Here is a 26,412-nt window from a genome sequence, read left to right as displayed (position 1 = left end):
AAACTAATTTGCATAAGGAATTTATTTTCTCTCCATAAATTACTTAGGTCCTTCCTCACCCTAGTCTGATTGAAAACCTGCAAAATCAGCCAAAGATGGTTGATAACAAAAACATTCTTGACCAATTGGCTTCCTGGTTGAAGACTTTTGCATGATGGTGCCATCAAAAGTAGTAAAATAGAAAACTGTTGGCTGACAGTACATAAACAAATCGGAATGGATTGCTTTGAATGAGTATTAATGATTGCCATTGTTGCCTTTGCCATCGATGTTGTTACATATCAGTGGTCATCCATTGTATTTGACTGACTGGCCTGTGGGCCAATCAGAATATGGGGTGGGGCTTCACTGGTGTCGTGGGTGGAGCTTTGCTCTGTGTACCAGGAAATAGCAAAACAAAACTAGTCGTTTTAACTAAACATTGATGTAAAAACTATTGAACATCGACCATAACCCATCGATGGTTTATAAACATCGATGGCCGATGGCCATCCCTAATGAGAATTGCATCAACCAATCAGATGGTCTAATTTCCAAACTAATTTGCATAAGGAATTTATTTGCTCTCCATAAATTACTTAGGTCCTTCCTCACCCTAGTCTGATTGAAAACATGCAAAATCAGCCAAAGATGGTTGATAACAAAAACATTCTTGACCAATTTTCTTCCTGGTTGAAGACTTTTGCATGATGGTCCCATCAAAAGTAGTAAAATAGAAAACTGTTGACTGACAGTACATAAACAAATCGGAATGGATTGTTTTGAATGAGTATTAATGATTGCCATTGTTGCCTTTGCCATCGATGTTGTTACATATCAGTGGTCATCCATTGTATTTGACTGACTGGCCGGTGGGCCAATCAGAATATGGGGGCGGGGCTTCACTGGTGTCGTGGGTGGAGCTTTGCTCTGTGTACCAGGAAATAGCAAAACAAAACTAGTCGTTTTAACTAAACATTGATGTAAAAACTATTGAACATCGACCATAACCATCGATGGTTTATAAACATCGATGGCCGATGGCCATCCCTAATGAGAATTGCATCAACCAATCAGATGGTCTAATTTCCAAACTAATTTGCATAAGGAATTTATTTGCTCTCCATAACTTACTTAGGTCCTTCCTCACCCTAGTCTGATTGAAAACCTACAAAACCAGCCAAAGATGGTTGATAACAAGAACATTCTTGACCAATTGGCTTTCTGGTTGAAGACTATTGCATGATGGTTCCATCAAAAGTAGTAAAATAGAAAACTGTTGGCTGACAGTACATAAACAAATCGGAATGGATTGTTTTGAATGAGTATTAATGATGGCCATTGTTGCCTTTGCCATCGATGTTGTATTTGACTGACTGGCCTGTGGGCCAATCAGAATATGGGGGCGGGGCTTCACTGGTGTCGTGGGTGGAGCTTTGCTCTGTGTACCAGGAAATAACAAAACGATACTAGTCGTTTTAACAAAACATTGATGTAAAAACTATTGAACATCGACCATAACCCATCGATGGTTTATAAACATCGATGGCCGATGGCCATCCCTAATGAGAATTGCATCAACCAATCAGATGGTCTAATTTCCAAACTAATTTGCATAAGGAATTTATTTGCTCTCCATAACTTACTTAGGTACTTCCTCACCCTAGTCTGATTAAAAACCTACAAAACCAGCCAAAGATGGTTGATAACAAGAACATTCTTGACCAATTGGCTTCCTGGTTGAAGACTATTGTATGATGGTCCCATCAAAAGTAGTAAAATAGAAAACTGTTGACTGACAGTACATAAACCAATCGGAATGGATTGTTTTGAATGAGTATTAATGATGGCCATTGTTGCCTTTGCCATCGATGTTGTTACATATCAGTGGTCATCCATTGTATTTGACTGACTGGCCTGTGGGCCAATCAGAATATGGGGGCGGGGCTTCACTGGTGTCGTGGGTGGAGCTTTGCTCTGTGTACCAGGAAATAGCAAAACAAAACTAGTCGTTTTAACTAAACATTGATGTAAAAACTATTGAACATCGACCATAACCCATCGATGGTTTATAAACATCGATGGCCGATGGCCGATGGCCGATGGCCATCCCTAATGAGAATTGCATCAACCAATCAGATGGTCTAATTTCCAAACTAATTTGCATAAGGAATTTATTTGCTCTCCATAACTTACTTAGGTCCTTCCTCACCCTAGTCTGATTGAAAACCTACAAAACCAGCCAAAGATGGTTGATAACAAAAACATTCTTGACCAATTGGCTTCCTTGTTGAAGACTATTGCATGATGGTCCCACCAAAAGTAGTAAAATAGAAAACTGTTGGCTGACAGTACATAAACAAATCGGAATGAATTGTTTTGAATGAGTATTAATGATTGCCATTGTTGCTTTTGCCATTAATGTTGTTACATATCAGTGGTCATCCATTGTATTTGACTGACTGGCCTGTGGGCCAATCAGAATATGGTAGCGGGGCTTCACTGGTGTCGTGGGTGGAGCTTTGCTCTGTGTACCAGGAAATAGCAAAACAAAACTAGTCGTTTTAATTAAACATTGATGTAAAAACTATTGAACATCGACCATAACCCATCGATGGTTTATAAACATCGATGGCCGATGACCATCCCTAATGAGAATTGCATCAACCAATCAGATGGTCTAATTTCCAAACTAATTTGCATAAGGAATTTATTTGCTCTCCATAACTTACTTAGGTCCTTCCTCACCATAGTCTGATTGAAAACCTACAAAACCAGCCAAAGATGGTTGATAACAAAAACATTCTTGACCAATTGGCTTCCTGGTTGAAGACTATTGCATGATGGTCCCATCAAAAGTAGTAAAATAGAAAACTGTTGACTGACAGTACATAAACCAATCGGAATGGATTGTTTTGAATGAGTATTAATGATGGCCATTGTTGCCTTTGCCATCGATGTTGTTACATATCAGTGGTCATCCATTGAATTTGATTGACTGGCCTGTGGGCCAATCAGAATATGGGGGCGGGGCTTCACTGGTGTCGTGGGTGGAGCTTTGCTCTGTGTACCAGGAAATAGTAAAACAAAACTAGTCGTTTTAACTAAACATTGATGTAAAAACTATTGAACATCGACCATAACCCATCAATGGTTTATAAACATCGATGGCCGATGGCCATCCCTAATGAGAATTGCATCAACCAATCAGATGGTCTAATTTCCAAACTAATTTGCATAAGGAATTTATTTTCTCTCCATAAATTACTTAGGTCCTTCCTCACCCTAGTCTGATTGAAAACCTGCAAAATCAGCCAAAGATGGTTGATAACAAAAACATTCTTGACCAATTGGCTTCCTGGTTGAAGACTTTTGCATGATGGTGCCATCAAAAGTAGTAAAATAGAAAACTGTTGGCTGACAGTACATAAACAAATCGGAATGGATTGCTTTGAATGAGTATTAATGATTGCCATTGTTGCCTTTGCCATCGATGTTGTTACATATCAGTGGTCATCCATTGTATTTAACTGACTGGCCTGTGGGCCAATCAGAATATGGGGGCGGGGCTTCACTGGTGTCGTGGGTGGAGCTTTGCTCTGTGTACCAGGAAATAGCAAAACAAAACTAGTCGTTTTAACTAAACATTGATGTAAAAACTATTGAACATCGACCATAACCCATCGATGGTTTATAAACATCGATGGCCGATGGCCATCCCTAATGAGAATTGCATCAACCAATCAGATGGTCTAATTTCCAAACTAATTTGCATAAGGAATTTATTTGCTCTCCATAACTTACTTAGGTCCTTCCTCACCCTAGTCTGATTGAAAACCTACAAAACCAGCCAAAGATGGTTGATAACAAGAACATTCTTGACCAATTGGCTTTCTGGTTGAAGACTATTGCATGATGGTCCCATCAAAAGTAGTAAAATAGAAAACTGTTGGCTGACAGTACATAAACAAATTGGAATGGATTGTTTTGAATGAGTATTAATGATGGCCATTGTTGCCTTTGCCATCGATGTTGTATTTGACTGACTGGCCTGTGGGCCAATCAGAATATGGGGGCGGGGCTTCACTGGTGTCGTGGGTGGAGCTTTGCTCTGTGTACCAGGAAATAACAAAACGATACTAGTCGTTTTAACAAAACATTGATGTAAAAACTATTGAACATCGACCATAACCCATCGATGGTTTATAAACATCGATGGCCGATGGCCATCCCTAATGAGAATTGCATCAACCAATCAGATGGTCTAATTTCCAAACTAATTTGCATAAGGCATTTATTTGCTCTCCATAACTTACTTAGGTACTTCCTCACCCTAGTCTGATTAAAAACCTACAAAACCAGCCAAAGATGGTTGATAACAAGAACATTCTTGACCAATTGGCTTCCTGGTTGAAGACTATTGTATGATGGTCCCATCAAAAGTAGTAAAATAGAAAACTGTTGACTGACAGTACATAAACCAATCGGAATGGATTGTTTTGAATGAGTATTAATGATGGCCATTGTTGCCTTTGCCATCGATGTTGTTACATATCAGTGGTCATCCATTGTATTTGACTGACTGGCCTGTGGGCCAATCAGAATATGGGGGCGGGGCTTCACTGGTGTCGTGGGTGGAGCTTTGCTCTGTGTACCAGGAAATAGCAAAACAAAACTAGTCGTTTTAACTAAACATTGATGTAAAAACTATTGAACATCGACCATAACCCATCGATGGTTTATAAACATCGATGGCCGATGGCCGATGGCCATCCCTAATGAGAATTGCATCAACCAATCAGATGGTCTAATTTCCAAACTAATTTGCATAAGGAATTTATTTGCTCTCCATAACTTACTTAGGTCCTTCCTCACCCTAGTCTGATTGAAAACCTACAAAACCAGCCAAAGATGGTTGATAACAAAAACATTCTTGACCAATTGGCTTCCTTGTTGAAGACTATTGCATGATGGTCCCACCAAAAGTAGTAAAATAGAAAACTGTTGGCTGACAGTACATAAACAAATCGGAATGGATTGTTTTGAATGAGTATTAATGATTGCCATTGTTGCCTTTGCCATCGATGTTGTTACATATCAGTGGTCATCCATTGTATTTGACTGACTGGCCTGTGGGCCAATCAGAATATGGGGGCGGGGCTTCACTGGTGTCGTGGGTGGAGCTTTGCTCTGTTTACCAGGAAATAGCAAAACAAAACTAGTCGTTTTAAATAAACATTGATGTAAAAACTATTGAACATCGACCATAACCCATCGATGGTTTATAAACATCGATGGCTGATGGCCATCCCTAATGAGAATTGCATCTACCAATCAGATGGTCTAATTTCCAAACTAATTTGCATAAGGAATTTATTTGCTCTCCATAACTTACTTAGGTCCTTCCTCACCCTAGTCTGATTGAAAACCTACTAAACCAGCCAAAGATGGTTGATAACAAGAACATTTTTGACCAATTGGCTTCCTGGTTGAAGACTATTGCATGATGGTCTCTTCAAAAGTAGTAAAATAGAAAACTGTTGACTGACAGTACATAAACCAATCGGAATGGATTGTTTTGAATGAGTATTAATGATGGCCATTGTTGCCTTTGCCATCGATGTTGTTACATATCAGTGGTCATCCATTGAATTTGATTGACTGGCCTGTGGGCCAATCAGAATATGGGGGCGGGGCTTCACTGGTGTCGTGGGTGGAGCTTTGCTCTGTGTACCAGGAAATAGTAAAACAAAACTAGTCGTTTTAACTAAACATTGATGTAAAAACTATTGAACATCGACCATAACCCATCGATGGTTTATAAACATCGATGGCCGATGGCCATCCCTAATGAGAATTGCATCAACCAATCAGATGGTCTAATTTCCAAACTAATTTGCATAAGGAATTTATTTGCTCTCCATAACTTACTTAGGTCCTTCCTCACCCTAGTCTGATTGAAAACCTACAAAACCAGCCAAAGATGGTTGATAACAAAAACATTCTTGACCAATTGGCTTCCTTGTTGAAGACTATTGCATGATGGTCCCACCAAAAGTAGTAAAATAGAAAACTGTTGGCTGACAGTACATAAACAAATCGGAATGGATTGTTTTGAATGAGTATTAATGATTGCCATTGTTGCCTTTGCCATCGATGTTGTTACATATCAGTGGTCATCCATTGTATTTGACTGACTGGCCTGTGGGCCAATCAGAATATGGGGGCGGGGCTTCACTGGTGTCGTGGGTGGAGCTTTGCTCTGTTTACCAGGAAATAGCAAAACAAAACTAGTCGTTTTAAATAAACATTGATGTAAAAACTATTGAACATCGACCATAACCCATCGATGGTTTATAAACATCGATGGCTGATGGCCATCCCTAATGAGAATTGCATCTACCAATCAGATGGTCTAATTTCCAAACTAATTTGCATAAGGAATTTATTTGCTCTCCATAACTTACTTAGGTCCTTCCTCACCCTAGTCTGATTGAAAACCTACTAAACCAGCCAAAGATGGTTGATAACAAGAACATTTTTGACCAATTGGCTTCCTGGTTGAAGACTATTGCATGATGGTCCCATCAAAAGTAGTAAAATAGAAAACTGTTGACTGACAGTACATAAACCAATCGGAATGGATTGTTTTGAATGAGTATTAATGATGGCCATTGTTGCCTTTGCCATCGATGTTGTTACATATCAGTGGTCATCCATTGAATTTGATTGACTGGCCTGTGGGCCAATCAGAATATGGGGGCGGGGCTTCACTGGTGTCGTGGGTGGAGCTTTGCTCTGTGTACCAGGAAATAGTAAAACAAAACTAGTCGTTTTAACTAAACATTGATGTAAAAACTATTGAACATCGACCATAACCCATCGATGGTTTATAAACATCGATGGCCGATGGCCATCCCTAATGAGAATTGCATCAACCAATCAGATGGTCTAATTTCCAAACTAATTTGCATAAGGAATTTATTTGCTCTCCATAACTTACTTAGGTCCTTCCTCACCCTAGTCTGATTGAAAACCTACAAAACCAGCCAAAGATGGTTGATAACAAGAACATTCTTGACCAATTTGCTTCCTGGTTAAAGACTATTGCATGATGGTCCCATCAAAAGTAGTAAAATAGAAAACTGTTGGCTGACAGTACATAAACAAACCGGAATGGATTGTTTTGAATGAGTATTAATGATTGCCATTGTTGCCTTTGCCATCGATGTTGTTACATATCAGTGGTCATCCATTGTATTTGACTGACTGGCCTGTGGGCCAATCAGAATATGGGGGCGGGGCTTCACTGGTGTCGTGGGTGGAGCTTTGCTCTGTTTACCAGGAAATAGCAAAACAAAACTAGTCGTTTTAAATAAACATTGATGTAAAAACTATTGAACATCGACCATAACCCATCAATGGTTTATAAACATCGATGGCCGATGGCCATCCCTAATGAGAATTGCATCAACCAATCAGATGGTCTAATTTCCAAACTAATTTGCATAAGGAATTTATTTTCTCTCCATAAATTACTTAGGTCCTTCCTCACCCTAGTCTGATTGAAAACCTGCAAAATCAGCCAAAGATGGTTGATAACAAAAACATTCTTGACCAATTGGCTTCCTGGTTGAAGACTTTTGCATGATGGTGCCATCAAAAGTAGTAAAATAGAAAACTGTTGGCTGACAGTACATAAACAAATCGGAATGGATTGCTTTGAATGAGTATTAATGATTGCCATTGTTGCCTTTGCCATCGATGTTGTTACATATCAGTGGTCATCCATTGTATTTGACTGACTGGCCTGTGGGCCAATCAGAATATGGGGGCGGGGCTTCACTGGTGTCGTGGGTGGAGCTTTGCTCTGTGTACCAGGAAATAGCAAAACAAAACTAGTCGTTTTAACTAAACATTGATGTAAAAACTATTGAACATCGACCATAACCCATCGATGGTTTATAAACATCGATGGCCGATGGCCATCCCTAATGAGAATTGCATCAACCAATCAGATGGTCTAATTTCCAAACTAATTTGCATAAGGAATTTATTTGCTCTCCATAAATTACTTAGGTCCTTCCTCACCCTAGTCTGATTGAAAACATGCAAAATCAGCCAAAGATGGTTGATAACAAAAACATTCTTGACCAATTGGCTTCCTGGTTGAAGACTTTTGCATGATGGTCCCATCAAAAGTAGTAAAATAGAAAACTGTTGACTGACAGTACATAAACAAATCGGAATGGATTGTTTTGAATGAGTATTAATGATTGCCATTGTTGCCTTTGCCATCGATGTTGTTACATATCAGTGGTCATCCATTGTATTTGACTGACTGGCCGGTGGGCCAATCAGAATATGGGGGCGGGGCTTCACTGGTGTCGTGGGTGGAGCTTTGCTCTGTGTACCAGGAAATAACAAAACGATACTAGTCGTTTTAACAAAACATTGATGTAAAAACTATTGAACATCGACCATAACCCATCGATGGTTTATAAACATCGATGGCCGATGGCCGATGGCCATCCCTAATGAGAATTGCATCAACCAATCAGATGGTCTAATTTCCAAACTAATTTGCATAAGGAATTTATTTGCTCTCCATAACTTACTTAGGTACTTCCTCACCCTAGTCTGATTAAAAACCTACAAAACCAGCCAAAGATGGTTGATAACAAGAACATTCTTGACCAATTGGCTTCCTGGTTGAAGACTATTGTATGATGGTCCCATCAAAAGTAGTAAAATAGAAAACTGTTGACTGACAGTACATAAACCAATCGGAATGGATTGTTTTGAATGAGTATTAATGATGGCCATTGTTGCCTTTGCCATCGATGTTGTTACATATCAGTGGTCATCCATTGTATTTGACTGACTGGCCTGTGGGCCAATCAGAATATGGGGGCGGGGCTTCACTGGTGTCGTGGGTGGAGCTTTGCTCTGTGTACCAGGAAATAGCAAAACAAAACTAGTCGTTTTAACTAAACATTGATGTAAAAACTATTGAACATCGACCATAACCCATCGATGGTTTATAAACATCGATGGCCGATGGCCGATGGCCGATGGCCATCCCTAATGAGAATTGCATCAACCAATCAGATGGTCTAATTTCCAAACTAATTTGCATAAGGAATTTATTTGCTCTCCATAACTTACTTAGGTCCTTCCTCACCCTAGTCTGATTGAAAACCTACAAAACCAGCCAAAGATGGTTGATAACAAAAACATTCTTGACTAATTGGCTTCCTTGTTGAAGACTATTGCATGATGGTCCCACCAAAAGTAGTAAAATAGAAAACTGTTGGCTGACAGTACATAAACAAATTGGAATGAATTGTTTTGAATGAGTATTAATGATTGCCATTGTTGCTTTTGCCATTAATGTTGTTACATATCAGTGGTCATCCATTGTATTTGACTGACTGGCCTGTGGGCCAATCAGAATATGGTAGCGGGGCTTCACTGGTGTCGTGGGTGGAGCTTTGCTCTGTGTACCAGGAAATAGCAAAACAAAACTAGTCGTTTTAACTAAACATTGATGTAAAAACTATTGAACATCGACCATAACCCATCGATGGTTTATAAACATCGATGGCCGATGACCATCCCTAATGAGAATTGCATCAACCAATCAGATGGTCTAATTTCCAAACTAATTTGCATAAGGAATTTATTTGCTCTCCATAACTTACTTAGGTCCTTCCTCACCATAGTCTGATTGAAAACCTACAAAACCAGCCAAAGATGGTTGATAACAAAAACATTCTTGACCAATTGGCTTCCTGGTTGAAGACTATTGCATGATGGTCCCATCAAAAGTAGTAAAATAGAAAACTGTTGGCTGACAGTACATAAACAAATCGGAATGGATTGTTTTGAATAAGTATTAATGATTGCCATTGTTGCTTTTGCCATCGATGTTGTTACATATCAGTGGTCATCCATTGTATTTGACTGACTGGCCTGTGGGCCAATCAGAATATGGGGGCGGGGCTTCACTGGTGTCGTGGGTGGAGCTTTGCTCTTTGTTCCAGGAAATAGCAAAACAAAACTAGTCGTTTTAACTAAACATTGATGTAAAAACTATTGAACATCGACCATAACCCATCGATGGTTTATAAACATCGATGGCCGATGACCATCCCTAATGAGAATTGCATCAACCAATCAGATGGTCTAATTTCCAAACTAATTTGCATAAGGAATTTATTTGCTCTCCATAACTTACTTAGGTCCTTCCTCACCCTAGTCTGATTGAAAACCTACAAAACCAGCCAAAAATGGTTGATAACAAAAACATTCTTGACCAATTGGCTTCCTGGTTGAAGACTATTGCATGATGGTCCCATCAAAAGTAGTAAAATAGAAAACTGTTGGCTGACAGTACATAAACAAATCGGAATGGATTGTTTTGAATAAGTATTAATGATGGCCATTGTTGCCTTTGCCATCGATGTTGTTACATATCAGTGGTCATCCATTGTATTTGACTGACTGGCCTGTGGGCCAATCAGAATATGGGGGCGGGGCTTCAGTGGTGTCGTGGGTGGAGCTTTGCTCTGTGTACCAGGGAATAGCAAAACAAAACTAGTCGTTTTAACTAACATTGATGTAAAAACTATTGAACATCGACCATAACCCATCGATGGTTTAAAAACATCGATGGTCGATGGCCATCCCTAATGAGAATTGCATCAAAAAATCAGATGGTCTAATTTACAAACTAATTTGCATAAGGAATTTATTTGCTCTCCATAACTTACTTAGGTCCTTCCTCACCCTAGTCTAATTGAAAACCTACAAAACCAGCCAAAGATGGTTGATAACAAGAACATTCTTGACCAATTGGCTTCCTGGTTGAAGACTATTGCATGATGGTCCCATCAAAAGTAGTAAAATAGAAAACTGTTGACTGACAGTACATAAACCAATCGGAATGGATTGTTTTGAATGAGTATTAATGATTGCCATTGTTGCCTTTGCCATCGATGTTGTTACATATCAGTGGTCATCCATTGTATTTGACTGACTGGCCTGTGGGCCAATCAGAATATGGGGGTGGGGCTTCACTGGTGTCGTGGGTGGAGCTTTGCTCTGTGTACCAGGAAATAGCAAAACTAAACTAGTCGTTTTAACTAAACATTGATGTAAAAACTATTGAACATCGACCATAACCCATCGATGGTTTATAAACATCGATGGCCGATAACCATCCCTAATGAGAATTGCATCAACCAATCAGATGGTCTAATTTCCAAACTAATTTGCATAAGGAATTTATTTGCTCTCCATAACTTACTTAGGTCCTTCCTCACCCTAGTCTGATTGAAAACCTGCAAAATCAGCCAAAGATGGTTGATAACAAAAACATTCTTGACCAATTGGCTTCCTGGTTGAAGACTTTTGCATGATGGTCCCATCAAAAGTAGTAAAATAGAAAACTGTTGGCTGACAGTACATAAACAAATCGGAATGGATTGTTTTGAATGAGTATTAATGATTGCCATTGTTGCCTTTGCCATTGATGTTGTTACATATCAGTGGTCATCCATTGTATTTGACTGACTGGCCTGTGGGCCAATCAGAATATGGGGGCGGGGCTTCACTGGTGTCGTGGGTGGAGCTTTGCTCTGTGTACCAGGAAATAGCAAAAAAAACTAGTCGTTTTAACTAAACATTGATGTAAAAACTATTGAACATCGACCATAACCCATCGATGGTTTATAAACATCGATGGTCGATGGCCATCCCTAATGAGAATTGCATCAACCAATCAGATGGTCTAATTTCCAAACTAATTTGCATAAGGAATTTATTTGCTCTCCATAACTTACTTAGGTCCTTCCTCACCCTAGTCTGATTGAAAACCTACAAAACCAGCCAAAGATGGTTGATAACAAGAACATTCTTGACCAATTGGCTTCCTGGTTGAAGACTATTGCATGATGGTCCCATCAAAAGTAGTAAAATAGAAAACTGTTGGCTGACAGTACATAAACAAATCGGCATGGATTGTTTTGAATGAGTATTAATGATTGCCATTGTTGCCTTTGCCATCGATGTTGTTACATATCAGTGGTCATCCATTGTATTTGACTGACTGGCCTGTGGGCCAATCAGAATATGGGGGCGGGGCTTCACTGGTGTCGTGGGTGGAGCTTTGCTCTGTTTACCAGGAAATAGCAAAACAAAACTAGTCGTTTTAAATAAACATTGATGTAAAAACTATTGAACATCGACCATAACCCATCGATGGTTTATAAACATCGATGGCTGATGGCCATCCCTAATGAGAATTGCATCTACCAATCAGATGGTCTAATTTCCAAACTAATTTGCATAAGGAATTTATTTGCTCTCCATAACTTACTTAGGTCCTTCCTCACCCTAGTCTGATTGAAAACCTACAAAACCAGCCAAAGATGGTTGATAACAAGAACATTTTTGACCAATTGGCTTCCTGGTTGAAGACTATTGCATGATGGTCCCATCAAAAGTAGTAAAATAGAAAACTGTTGACTGACAGTACATAAACCAATCGGAATGGATTGTTTTGAATGAGTATTAATGATGGCCATTGTTGCCTTTGCCATCGATGTTGTTACATATCAGTGGTCATCCATTGAATTTGATTGACTGGCCTGTGGGCCAATCAGAATATGGGGGCGGGGCTTCACTGGTGTCGTGGGTGGAGCTTTGCTCTGTGTACCAGGAAATAGTAAAACAAAACTAGTCGTTTTAACTAAACATTGATGTAAAAACTATTGAACATCGACCATAACCCATCAATGGTTTATAAACATCGATGGCCGATGGCCATCCCTAATGAGAATTGCATCAACCAATCAGATGGTCTAATTTCCAAACTAATTTGCATAAGGAATTTATTTGCTCTCCATAAATTACTTAGGTCCTTCCTCACCCTAGTCTGATTGAAAACCTGCAAAATCAGCCAAAGATGGTTGATAACAAAAACATTCTTGACCAATTGGCTTCCTGGTTGAAGACTTTTGCATGATGGTCCCATCAAAAGTAGTAAAATAGAAAACTGTTGGCTGACAGTACATAAACAAATCGGAATGGATTGTTTTGAATGAGTATTAAGGATTGCCATTGTTGCCTTTGCCATCGATGTTGTTACATATCAGTGGTCATCCATTGTATTTGACTGACTGGCCTGTGGGCCAATCAGAATATGGGGGCGGGGCTTCACTGGTGTCGTGGGTGGAGCTTTGCTCTGTGTACCAGGGAATAGCAAAACAAAACTAGTCGTTTTAACTAACATTGATGTAAAAACTATTGAACATCGACCATAACCCATCGATGGTTTAAAAACATCGATGGTCGATGGCCATCCCTAATGAGAATTGCATCAACCAATCAGATGGTCTAATTTCCAAACTAATTTGCATAAGGAATTTATTTGCTCTCCATAACTTACTTAGGTCCTTCCTCACCCTAGTCTGATTGAAAACCTACAAAACCAGCCAAAGATGGTTGATAACAAGAACATTTTTGACCAATTGGCTTCCTGGTTGAAGACTATTGCATGATGGTCCCATCAAAAGTAGTAAAATAGAAAACTGTTGACTGACAGTACATAAACCAATCGGAATGGATTGTTTTGAATGAGTATTAATGATGGCCATTGTTGCCTTTGCCATCGATGTTGTTACATATCAGTGGTCATCCATTGAATTTGATTGACTGGCCTGTGGGCCAATCAGAATATGGGGGCGGGGCTTCACTGGTGTCGTGGGTGGAGCTTTGCTCTGTGTACCAGGAAATAGTAAAACAAAACTAGTCGTTTTAACTAAACATTGATGTAAAAACTATTGAACATCGACCATAACCCATCGATGGTTTATAAACATCGATGGCCGATGGCCATCCCTAATGAGAATTGCATCAACCAATCAGATGGTCTAATTTCCAAACTAATTTGCATAAGGAATTTATTTGCTCTCCATAAATTACTTAGGTCCTTCCTCACCCTAGTCTGATTGAAAACCTGCAAAATCAGCCAAAGATGGTTGATAACAAAAACATTCTTGACCAATTGGCTTCCTGGTTGAAGACTATTGCATGATGGTCCCATCAAAAGTAGTAAAATAGAAAACTGTTGGCTGACAGTACATAAACAAATCGGAATGGATTGTTTTGAATGAGTATTAATGATTGCCATTGTTGCTTTTGCCATCGATGTTGTTACATATCAGTGGTCATCCATTGTATTTGACTGACTGGCCTGTGGGCCAATCAGAATATGGGGGTGGGGCTTCACTGGTGTCGTGGGTGGAGCTTTGCTCTGTGTACCAGGAAATAGCAAAACAAAACTAGTCGTTTTAACTAAACATTGATGTAAAAACTATTGAACATCGACCATAACCCATCGATGGTTTAAAAACATCGATGGTCGATGGCCATCCCTAATGAGAATTGCATCAACCAATCAGATGGTCTAATTTCCAAACTAATTTGCATAAGGAATTTATTTGCTCTCCATAACTTACTTAGGTCCTTCCTCACCCTAGTCTGATTGAAAACCTACAAAACCAGCCAAATATGGTTGATAACAAGAACATTCTTGACCAATTGGCTTCCTGGTTGAAGACTATTGCATGATGGTCCCATCAAAAGTAGTAAAATAGAAAACTGTTGACTGACAGTACATAAACCAATCGGAATGGATTGTTTTTAAAGAGTATTAATGATTGCCATTGTTGCCTTTGCCATCGATGTTGTTACATATCAGTGGTCATCCATTGTATTTGACTGACTGGCATGTGGGCCAATCAGAATATGGGGGCGGGGCTTCACTGGTGTCGTGGGTGGAGCTTTGCTCTGTGTACCAGGAAATAGTAAAACAAAACTAGTTGTTTTAACTAAACATTGATGTAAAAACTATTGAACATCGACCATAACCCATCGATGGTTTAAAAACATCGATGGTCGATGGCCATCCCTAATGAGAATTGCATCAACCAATCAGATGGTCTAATTTACAAACTAATTTGCATAAGGAATTTATTTGCTCTCCATAACTTACTTAGGTCCTTCCTCACCCTAGTCTGATTGAAAACCTACAAAACCAGCCAAAGATGGTTGATAACAAGAACATTCTTGACCAATTGGCTTCCTGGTTTAATACTATTGCATGATGGTCCCATCAAAAGTAGTAAAATAGAAAACTGTTGGCTGACAGTACATAAACAAATCGGAATGGATTGTTTTGAATGAGTATTAATGATTGCCATTGTTGCTTTTGCCATCGATGTTGTTACATATCAGTGGTCATCCATTGTATTTGACTGACTGGCCTGTGGGCCAATCAGAATATGGGGGTGGGGCTTCACTGGTGTCGTGGGTGGAGCTTTGCTCTGTGTACCAGGAAATAGCAAAACAAAACTAGTCGTTTTAACTAAACATTGATGTAAAAACTATTGAACATCGACCATAACCCATCGATGGTTTAAAAACATCAATGGTCGATGGCCATCCCTAATGAGAATTGCATCAACCAATCAGATGGTCTAATTTCCAAACTAATTTGCATAAGGAATTTATTTGCTCTCCATAACTTACGTAGGTCCTTCCTCACCCTAGTCTGATTGAAAACCTACAAAACCAGCCAAATATGGTTGATAACAAGAACATTCTTGACCAATTGGCTTCCTGGTTGAAGACTATTGCATGATGGTCCCATCAAAAGTAGTAAAATAGAAAACTGTTGACTGACAGTACATAAACCAATCGGAATGGATTGTTTTGAATGAGTATTAATGATTGCCATTGTTGCCTTTGCCATCGATGTTGTTACATATCAGTGGTCATCCATTGTATTTGACTGACTGGCATGTGGGCCAATCAGAATATGGGGGCGGGGCTTCACTGGTGTCGTGGGTGGAGCTTTGCTCTGTGTACCAGGAAATAGCAAAACAAAACTAGTCGTTTTAAATAAACATTGATGTAAAAACTATTGAACATCGACCATAACCCATCGATGGTTTATAAACATCGATGGCTGATGGCCATCCCTAATGAGAATTGCATCTACCAATCAGATGGTCTAATTTCCAAACTAATTTGCATAAGGAATTTATTTGCTCTCCATAACTTACTTAGGTCCTTCCTCACCCTAGTCTGATTGAAAACCTACAAAACCAGCCAAATATGGTTGATAACAAGAACATTTTTGACCAATTGGCTTCCTGGTTGAAGACTATTGCATGATGGTCCCATCAAAAGTAGTAAAATAGAAAACTGTTGACTGACAGTACATAAACAAATCGGAATGGATTGTTTTGAATGAGTATTAATGATGGCCATTGTTGCCTTTGCCATTGATGTTGTTACATATCAGTGGTCATCCATTGAATTTGATTGACTGGCCTGTGGGCCAATCAGAATATGGGGGCGGGGCTTCACTGGTGTCGTGGGTGGAGCTTTGCTCTGTGTACCAGGAAATAGTAAAACAAAACTAGTTGTTTTAACTAAACATTGATGTAAAAACTATTGAACATCGACCATAACCCATCGATGGTTTATAAACATCGATGGCCGATGGCCATCCCTAATGAGAATTGCATCAACCAATCAGATGGTCTAATTTCCAAACTAATTTGCATAAGGAATTTATTTGCTCTCCATAACTTACTTAGGTCCTTCCTCACCCTAGTCTGATTGAAAACCTACAAAACCAGCCAAAGATGGTTGATAACAAGAACATTCTTGACCAATTGGCTTCCTGGTTGAAGACTATTGCATGATGGTCCCATCAAAAGTAGTAAAATAGAAAACTGTTGGCTGACAGTACATAAACAAATCGGAATGGATTGTTTTGAATGAGTATTAATGATTGCCATTGTTGCCTTTGCCATCGATGTTGTTACATATCAGTGGTCATCCATTGTATTTGACTGACTGGCCTGTGGGCCAATCAGAATATGGGGGTGGGGCTTCACTGGTGTCGTGGGTGGAGCTTTGCTCTGTTTACCAGGAAATAGCAAAACAAAACTAGTCGTTTTAAATAAACATTGATGTCAAAACTATTGAACATCGACCATAACCCATCAATGGTTTATAAACATCGATGGCCGATGGCCATCCCTAATGAGAATTGCATCTACCAATCAGATGGTCTAATTTCCAAACTAATTTGCATAAGGAATTTATTTGCTCTCCATAACTTACTTAGGTCCTTCCTCACCCTAGTCTGATTGAAAACCTACAAAACCGGCCAAAGATGGTTGATAACAAGAACATATTTGACCAATTGGCTTCCTGGTTGAAAACTATTGCATGATGGTCCCATCAAAAGTAGTAAAATAGAAAACTGTTGACTGACAGTACATAAACCAATCGGAATGGATTGTTTTGAATGAGTATTAATGATGGCCATTGTTGCCTTTGCCATCGATGTTGTTACATATCAGTGGTCATCCATTGAATTTGATTGACTGGCCTGTGGGCCAATCAGAATATGGGGGCGGGGCTTCACTGGTGTCGTGGGTGGAGCTTTGCTCTGTGTACCAGGAAATAGTAAAACAAAACTAGTCGTTTTAACTAAACATTGATGTCAAAACTATTGAACATCGACCATAACCCATCGATGGTTTATAAACATCGATGGCCGATGGCCATCCCTAATGAGAATTGCATCAACCAATCAGATGGTCTAATTTCCAAACTAATTTGCATAAGGAATTTATTTGCTCTCCATAAATTACTTAGGTCCTTCCTCACCCTAGTCTGATTGAAAACCTGCAAAATCAGCCAAAGATGGTTGATAACAAAAACATTCTTGACCAATTGGCTTCCTGGTTGAAGACTTTTGCATGATGGTCCCATCAAAAGTAGTAAAATAGAAAACTGTTGGCTGACAATACATAAACAAATCGGAATGGATTGTTTTGAATGAGTATTAATGATTGCCATTGTTGCCTTTGCCATCGATGTTGTTACATATCAGTGGTCATCCATTGTATTTGACTGACTGGCCTGTGGGCCAATCAGAATATGGGGGCGGGGCTTCACTGGTGTCGTGGGTGGAGCTTTGCTCTGTGTACCAGGAAATAGCAAAACAAAACTAGTCGTTTTAACTAAACATTGATGTAAAAACTATTGAACATCGACCATAACCCATCGATGGTTTAAAAACATCGATGGTCGATGGCCATCCCTAATGAGAATTGCATCAACCAATCAGATGGTCTAATTTCCAAACTAATTTGCATAAGGAATTTATTTGCTCTCCATAACTTACTTAGGTCCTTCCTCACCCTAGTCTGATTGAAAACCTACAAAACCTGCCAAATATGGTTGAAAACAAGAACATTCTTGACCAATTGGCTTCCTGGTTGAAGACTATTGCATGATGGTCCCATCAAAAGTAGTAAAATAGAAAACTGTTGGCTGACAGTACATAAACAAATCGGAATGGATTGTTTTGAATGAGTATTAATGATTGCCATTGTTGCCTTTGCCATCGATGTTGTTACATATCAGTGGTCATCCATTGTATTTGACTGACTGGCCTGTGGGCCAATCAGAATATGGGGGCGGGGCTTCACTGGTGTCGTGGGTGGAGCTTTGCTCTGTGTACCAGGAAATAGCAAAACAAAACTAGTCGTTTTAACTAAACATTGATGTAAAAACTATTGAACATCGACCATAACCCATCGATGGTTTATAAACATCGATGGCCGATGACCATCCCTAATGAGAATTGCATCAACCAATCAGATGGTCTAATTTCCAAACTAATTTGCATAAGGAATTTATTTGCTCTCCATAACTTACTTAGGTCCTTCCTCACCCTAGTCTGATTGAAAACCTACAAACCAGCCAAAGATGGTTGATAACAAGAACATTCTTGACCAATTGGCTTCCTGGTTGAAGACTATTGCATGATGGTCCCATCAAAAGTAGTAAAATAGAAAACTGTTGGCTGACAGTACATAAACAAATCGGAATGGATTGTTTTGAATGAGTATTAATGATGGCCATTGTTGCCTTTGCCATCAATGTTGTATTTGACTGACTGGCCTGTGGGCCAATCAGAATATGGGGGCGGGGCTTCACTGGTGTCGTGGGTGGAGCTTTGCTCTGTGTACCAGGAAATAACAAAACGATACTAGTCGTTTTAACAAAACATTGATGTAAAAACTATTGAACATCGACCATAACCCATCGATGGTTTATAAACATCGATGGCCGATGGCCATCCCTAATGAGAATTGCATCAACCAATCAGATGGTCTAATTTCCAAACTAATTTGCATAAGGAATTTATTTGCTCTCCATAACTTACTTAGGTACTTCCTCACCCTAGTCTGATTAAAAACCTACAAAACCAGCCAAAGATGGTTGATAACAAGAACATTCTTGACCAATTGGCTTCCTGGTTGAAAACTATTGTATGATGGTCCCATCAAAAGTAGTAAAATAGAAAACTGTTGACTGACAGTACATAAACCAATCGGAATGGATTGTTTTGAATGAGTATTAATGATGGCCATTGTTGCCTTTGCCATCGATGTTGTTACATATCAGTGGTCATCCATTGTATTTGACTGACTGGCCTGTGGGCCAATCAGAATATGGGGGCGGGGCTTCACTGGTGTCGTGGGTGGAGCTTTGCTCTGTGTACCAGGAAATAGCAAAACAAAACTAGTCGTTTTAACTAAACATTGATGTAAAAACTATTGAACATCGACCATAACCCATCGATGGTTTATAAACATCGATGGACGATGGCCGATGGCCATCCCTAATGAGAATTGCATCAACCAATCAGATGGTCTAATTTCCAAACTAATTTGCATAAGGAATTTATTTGCTCTCCATAACTTACTTAGGTCCTTCCTCACCCTAGTCTGATTGAAAACCTACAAAACCAGCCAAAGATGGTTGATAACAAAAACATACTTGACCAATTGGCTTACTTGTTGAAGACTATTGCATGATGGTCCCACCAAAAGTAGTAAAATAGAAAACTGTTGGCTGACAGTACATAAACAAATCGGAATGAATTGTTTTGAATGAGTATTAATGATTGCCATTGTTGCTTTTGCCATTAATGTTGTTACATATCAGTGGTCATCCATTGTATTTGACTGACTGGCCTGTGGGCCAATCAGAATATGGTAGCGGGGCTTCACTGGTGTCGTGGGTGGAGCTTTGCTCTGTGTACCAGGAAATAGCAAAACAAAACTAGTCGTTTTAACTAAACATTGATGTAAAAACTATTGAACATTGACCATAACCCATTGATGGTTTATAAACATCGATGGCCGATGACCATCCCTAATGAGAATTGCATCAACCAATCAGATGGTCTAATTTCCAAACTAATTTGCATAAGGAATTTATTTGCTCTCCATAACTTACTTAGGTCCTTCCTCACCATAGTCTGATTGAAAACCTACAAAACCAGCCAAAGATGGTTGATAACAAAAACATTCTTGACCAATTGGCTTCCTGGTTGAAGACTATTGCATGATGGTCCCATCAAAAGTAGTAAAATAGAAAACTGTTGGCTGACAGTACATAAACAAATCGGAATGGATTGTTTTGAATGAGTATTAATGATTGCCATTGTTGCCTTTGCCATCGATGTTGTTACATATCAGTGGTCATCCATTGTATTTGACTGACTGGCCTGTGGGCCAATCAGAATATGGGGGCGGGGCTTCACTGGTGTCGTGGGTGGAGCTTTGCTCTTTGTTCCAGGAAATAGCAAAACAAAACTAGTCGTTTTAACTAAACATTGATGTAAAAACTATTGAACATCGACCATAACCCATCGATGGTTTATAAACATCGATGGCCGATGACCATCCCTAATGAGAATTGCATCAACCAATCAGATGGTCTAATTTCCAAACCAATTTGCATAAGGAATTTATTTGCTCTCCATAACTTACTTAGGTCCTTCCTCACCCTAGTCTGATTGAAAACCTACAAAACCAGCCAAAGATGGTTGATAACAAAAACATTCTTGACCAATTGGCTTCCTGGTTGAAGACTATTGCATGATGGTCCCATCAAAAGTAGTAAAATAGAAAACTGTTGGCTGACAGTACATAAACAAATCGGAATGGATTGTTTTGAATAAGTATTAATGATGGCCATTGTTGCCTTTGCCATCGATGTTGTTACATATCAGTGGTCATCCATTGTATTTGACTGACTGGCCTGTGGGCCAATCAGAATATGGGGGCGGGGCTTCACTGGTGTCGTGGGTGGAGCTTTGCTCTGTGTACCAGGGAATAGCAAAACAAAACTAGTCATTTTAACTAACATTGATGTAAAAACTATTGAACATCGACCATAACCCATCGATGGTTTAAAAACATCGATGGTCGATGGCCATCCCTAATGAGAATTGCATCAACCAATCAGATGGTCTAATTTACAAACTAATTTGCATAAGGAATTTATTTGCTCTCCATAACTTACTTAGGTCCTTCCTCACCCTAGTCTGATTGAAAACCTACAAAACCAGCCAAAGATGGTTGATAACAAGAACATTCTTGACCAATTGGCTTCCTGGTTGAATACTATTGCATGATGGTCCCATCAAAAGTAGTAAAATAGAAAACTGTTGGCTGACAGTACATAAACAAATCGGAATGGATTGTTTTGAATGAGTATTAATGATTGCCATTGTTGCTTTTGCCATCGATGTTGTTACATATCAGTGGTCATCCATTGTATTTGACTGACTGGCCTGTGGGCCAATCAGAATATGGGGGCGGGGCTTCACTGGTGTCGTGGGTGGAGCTTTGCTCTGTGTACCAGGAAATAGCAAAACAAAACTAGTCGTTTTAACTAAACATTGATGTAAAAACTATTGAACATCGACCATAACCCATCGATGGTTTAAAAACATCGATGGTCGATGGCCATCCCTAATGAGAATTGCATCAACCAATCAGATGGTCTAATTTCCAAACTAATTTGCATAAGGAATTTATTTGCTCTCCATAACTTACTTAGGTCCTTCCTCACCCTAGTCTGATTGAAAACCTACAAAACCAGCCAAATATGGTTGATAACAAGAACATTCTTGACCAATTGGCTTCCTGGTTGAAGACTATTGCATGATGGTCCCATCAAAAGTAGTAAAATAGAAAACTGTTGACTGACAGTACATAAACCAATCGGAATGGATTGTTTTGAATGAGTATTAATGATGGCCATTGTTGCCTTTGCCATCGATGTTGTATTTGACTGACTGGCCTGTGGGCCAATCAGAAAATGGGGGCGGGGCTTCACTGGTGTCGTGGGTGGAGCTTTGCTCTGTGTACCAGGAAATAGCAAAACGAAACTAGTCGTTTTAACTAAACATTGATGTAAAAACTATTGAACATCGACCATAACCCATCGATGGTTTATAAACATCGATGGACATCCCTAATGAGAATTGCATCAACCAATCAGATGGTCTAATTTCCAAACTAATTTGCATAAGGAATTTATTTGCTCTCCATAACTTACTTAGGTCCTTCCTCACCCTAGTCTGATTAAAAACCGACAAAACCAGCCAAAGATGGTTGATAACAAGAACATTCTTGACCAATTGGCTTCCTGGTTGAAGACTATTGCATGATGGTCCCATCAAAAGTAGTAAAATAGAAAACTGTTGACTGACAGTACATAAACCAATCGGAATGGATTGTTTTGAATGAGTATTAATGATGGCCATTGTTGCCTTTGCCATCGATGTTGTTACATATCAGTGGTCATCCATTGTATTTGACTTACTGGCCTGTGGGCCAATTAGAATATGGGAGCGGGGCTTCACTGGTGTCATGGGTGGAGCTTTGCTCTGTGTACCAGGAAATAGCAAAACAAAACTAGTAGTTTGAGTTTGACATTGATGGTGTGAACTATCTGGTTCTCCCCCATCGATGTCAAAACTATTGAACATCGACCATTACACATCGATGGTTTATAAACATCGATGGCCGATGACCATCCCTAATGAGAATTGCATCAACCAATCAGATGGTCTATTTTCCAAACTAATTTGCATAAGGAATTTATTTGCTCTCCATAACTTACTTAGGTCCTTCCTCAACCCAGTGTAATTGAAAACCTACAAAACCAGCCAAAGATGGTTGATAAGAAGAACATTCTTGACCAATTGGCTTCCTGGTTGAAGACTATTGCATGATGGTCCCATCAAAAGTAGTAAAATAGAAAACTGTTGGCTGACAGTACATAAACAAATCGGAATGGATTGTTTTGAATGAGTATTAATGATGGCCATTGTTGCCTTTGCCATCGATGTTGTTACATATCAGTGGTCATCCATTGTATTTGACTGACTGGCCTGTGGGCCAATCAGAATATGGGGGCGGGGCTTCACTGGTGTCGTGGGTGGAGCTTTGCTCTGTGTACCAGGAAATAGCAAAACAAAACTAGTCGTTTTAACTAAACATTGATGCAAAAACTATTGAACATCGACCATAACCCATCGATGGTTTATAAACATCGATGGCCGATGGCCATCCCTAATGAGAATTGCATCAACCAATCAGATGGTCTAATTTCCAAACTAATTTGCATAATGAATTTATTTGCTCTCCATAACTTACTTAGGTCCTTCCGCACCCTAGTCTGATTGAAAACCTACAAAACCAGCCAAAGATGGTTGATAACAAGAACATTCTTGACCAATTGGCTTCCTGGTTAAAGACTATTGCATGATGGTCCCATCAAAAGTAGTAAAATAGAAAACTGTTGGCTGACAGTACATAAACAAATCGGAATGGATTGTTTTGAATGAGTATTAATGATGGCCATTGTTGCCTTTGCCATCGATGTTGTTACATATCAGTGGTCATCCATCGTATTTGACTGACTGGCCTGTGGGCCAATTAGAATATGGGGGCGGGGCTTCACTGGTGTCGTGGGTGGAGCTTTGCTCTGTGTACCAGGAAATAGCAAAACAAAACTAGTAGTTTGAGTTTGACATTGATGGTGTGAACTATCTGGTTCTCCCCCATCGATGTCAAAACTATTGAACATCGACCATTACACATCGATGGTTTATAAACATCGATGGCCGATGACCATCCCTAATGAGAATTGCATCAACCAATCAGATGGTCTATTTTCCAAACTAATTTGCATAAGGAATTTATTTGCTCTCCATAACTTACTTAGGTCCTTCCTCAACCCAGTGTAATTGAAAACCTACAAAACCAGCCAAAGATGGTTGATAACAAGAACATTCTTGACCAATTGGCTTCCTGTTTGAAGACTATTGCATGATGGTCCCATCAAAAGTAGTAAAATAGAAAACTGTTGGCTGACAGTACATAAACAAATCGGAGTGGATTGTTTTGAATGAGTATTAATGATGGCCATTGTTGCCTTTGCCATCGATGTTGTATTTGACTGACTGGCCTGTGGGCCAATCAGAAAATGGGGGCGGGGCTTCACTGGTGTCGTGGGTGGAGCTTTGCTCTGTGTACCAGGAAATAGCAAAACGAAACTAGTCGTTTTAACTAAACATTGATGTAAAAACTATTGAACATCGACCATAACCCATCGATGGTTTAAAAACATCGATGGTCGATGCCCATCCCTAATGAGAATTGCATCAACCAATCAGATGGTCTAATTTCCAAACTAATTTGCATAAGGAATTTATTTGCTCTCCATAACTTACTTAGGTCCTTCCTCACCCTAGTCTGATTGAAAACCTACAAAACCAGCCAAATATGGTTGATAACAAGAACATTCTTGACCAATTGGCTTCCTGGTTGAAAACTATTGTATGATGGTCCCATCAAAAGTAGTAAAATAGAAAACTGTTGACTGACAGTACATAAACCAATCGGAATGGATTGTTTTGAATGAGTATTAATGATGGCCATTGTTGCCTTTGCCATCGATGTTGTTACATATCAGTGGTCATCCATTGTATTTGACTGACTGGCCTGTGGGCCAATCAGAATATGGGGGCGGGGCTTCACTGGTGTCGTGGGTGGAGCTTTGCTCTGTGTACCAGGAAATAGCAAAACAAAACTAGTCGTTTTAACTAAACATTGATGTAAAAACTATTGAACATCGACCATAACCCATCGATGGTTTATAAACATCGATGGACGATGGCCGATGGCCATCCCTAATGAGAATTGCATCAACCAATCAGATGGTCTAATTTCCAAACTAATTTGCATAAGGAATTTATTTGCTCTCCATAACTTACTTAGGTCCTTCCTCAACCTAGTCTGATTGAAAACCTACAAAACCAGCCAAAGATGGTTGATAACAAAAACATACTTGACCAATTGGCTTCCTTGTTGAAGACTATTGCATGATGGTCCCACCAAAAGTAGTAAAATAGAAAACTGTTGGCTGACAGTACATAAACAAATCGGAATGAATTGTTTTGAATGAGTATTAATGATTGCCATTGTTGCTTTTGCCATTAATGTTGTTACATATCAGTGGTCATCCATTGTATTTGACTGACTGGCCTGTGGGCCAATCAGAATATGGTAGCGGGGCTTCACTGGTGTCGTGGGTGGAGCTTTGCTCTGTGTACCAGGAAATAGCAAAACAAAACTAGTCGTTTTAACTAAACATTGATGTAAAAACTATTGAACATTGACCATAACCTATTGATGGTTTATAAACATCGATGGCCGATGACCATCCCTAATGAGAATTGCATCAACCAATCAGATGGTCTAATTTCCAAACTAATTTGCATAAGGAATTTATTTGCTCTCCATAACTTACTTAGGTCCTTCCTCACCATAGTCTGATTGAAAACCTACAAAACCAGCCAAAGATGGTTGATAACAAAAACATTCTTGACCAATTGGCTTCCTGGTTGAAGACTATTGCATGATGGTCCCATCAAAAGTAGTAAAATAGAAAACTGTTGGCTGACAGTACATAAACAAATCGGAATGGATTGTTTTGAATGAGTATTAATGATTGCCATTGTTGCCTTTGCCATCGATGTTGTTACATATCAGTGGTCATCCATTGTATTTGACTGACTGGCCTGTGGGCCAATCAGAATATGGGGGCGGGGCTTCACTGGTGTCGTGGGTGGAGCTTTGCTCTTTGTTCCAGGAAATAGCAAAACAAAACTAGTCGTTTTAACTAAACATTGATGTAAAAACTATTGAACATCGACCATAACCCATCGATGGTTTATAAACATCGATGGCCGATGACCATCCCTAATGAGAATTGCATCAACCAATCAGATGGTCTAATTTCCAAACCAATTTGCATAAGGAATTTATTTGCTCTCCATAACTTACTTAGGTCCTTCCTCACCCTAGTCTGATTGAAAACCTACAAAACCAGCCAAAGATGGTTGATAACAAAAACATTCTTGACCAATTGGCTTCCTGGTTGAAGACTATTGCATGATGGTCCCAT

Source organism: Crinia signifera, chromosome 8 (assembly GCF_055691185.1).
Source record: "Crinia signifera chromosome 8, ASM5569118v1, whole genome shotgun sequence".
Classification (NCBI taxonomy): Eukaryota; Metazoa; Chordata; class Amphibia; order Anura; family Myobatrachidae; genus Crinia; species Crinia signifera.
The sequence above is the reverse complement of the archived record's forward strand: the minus strand, read 5'-3'. Positions refer to the sequence as shown.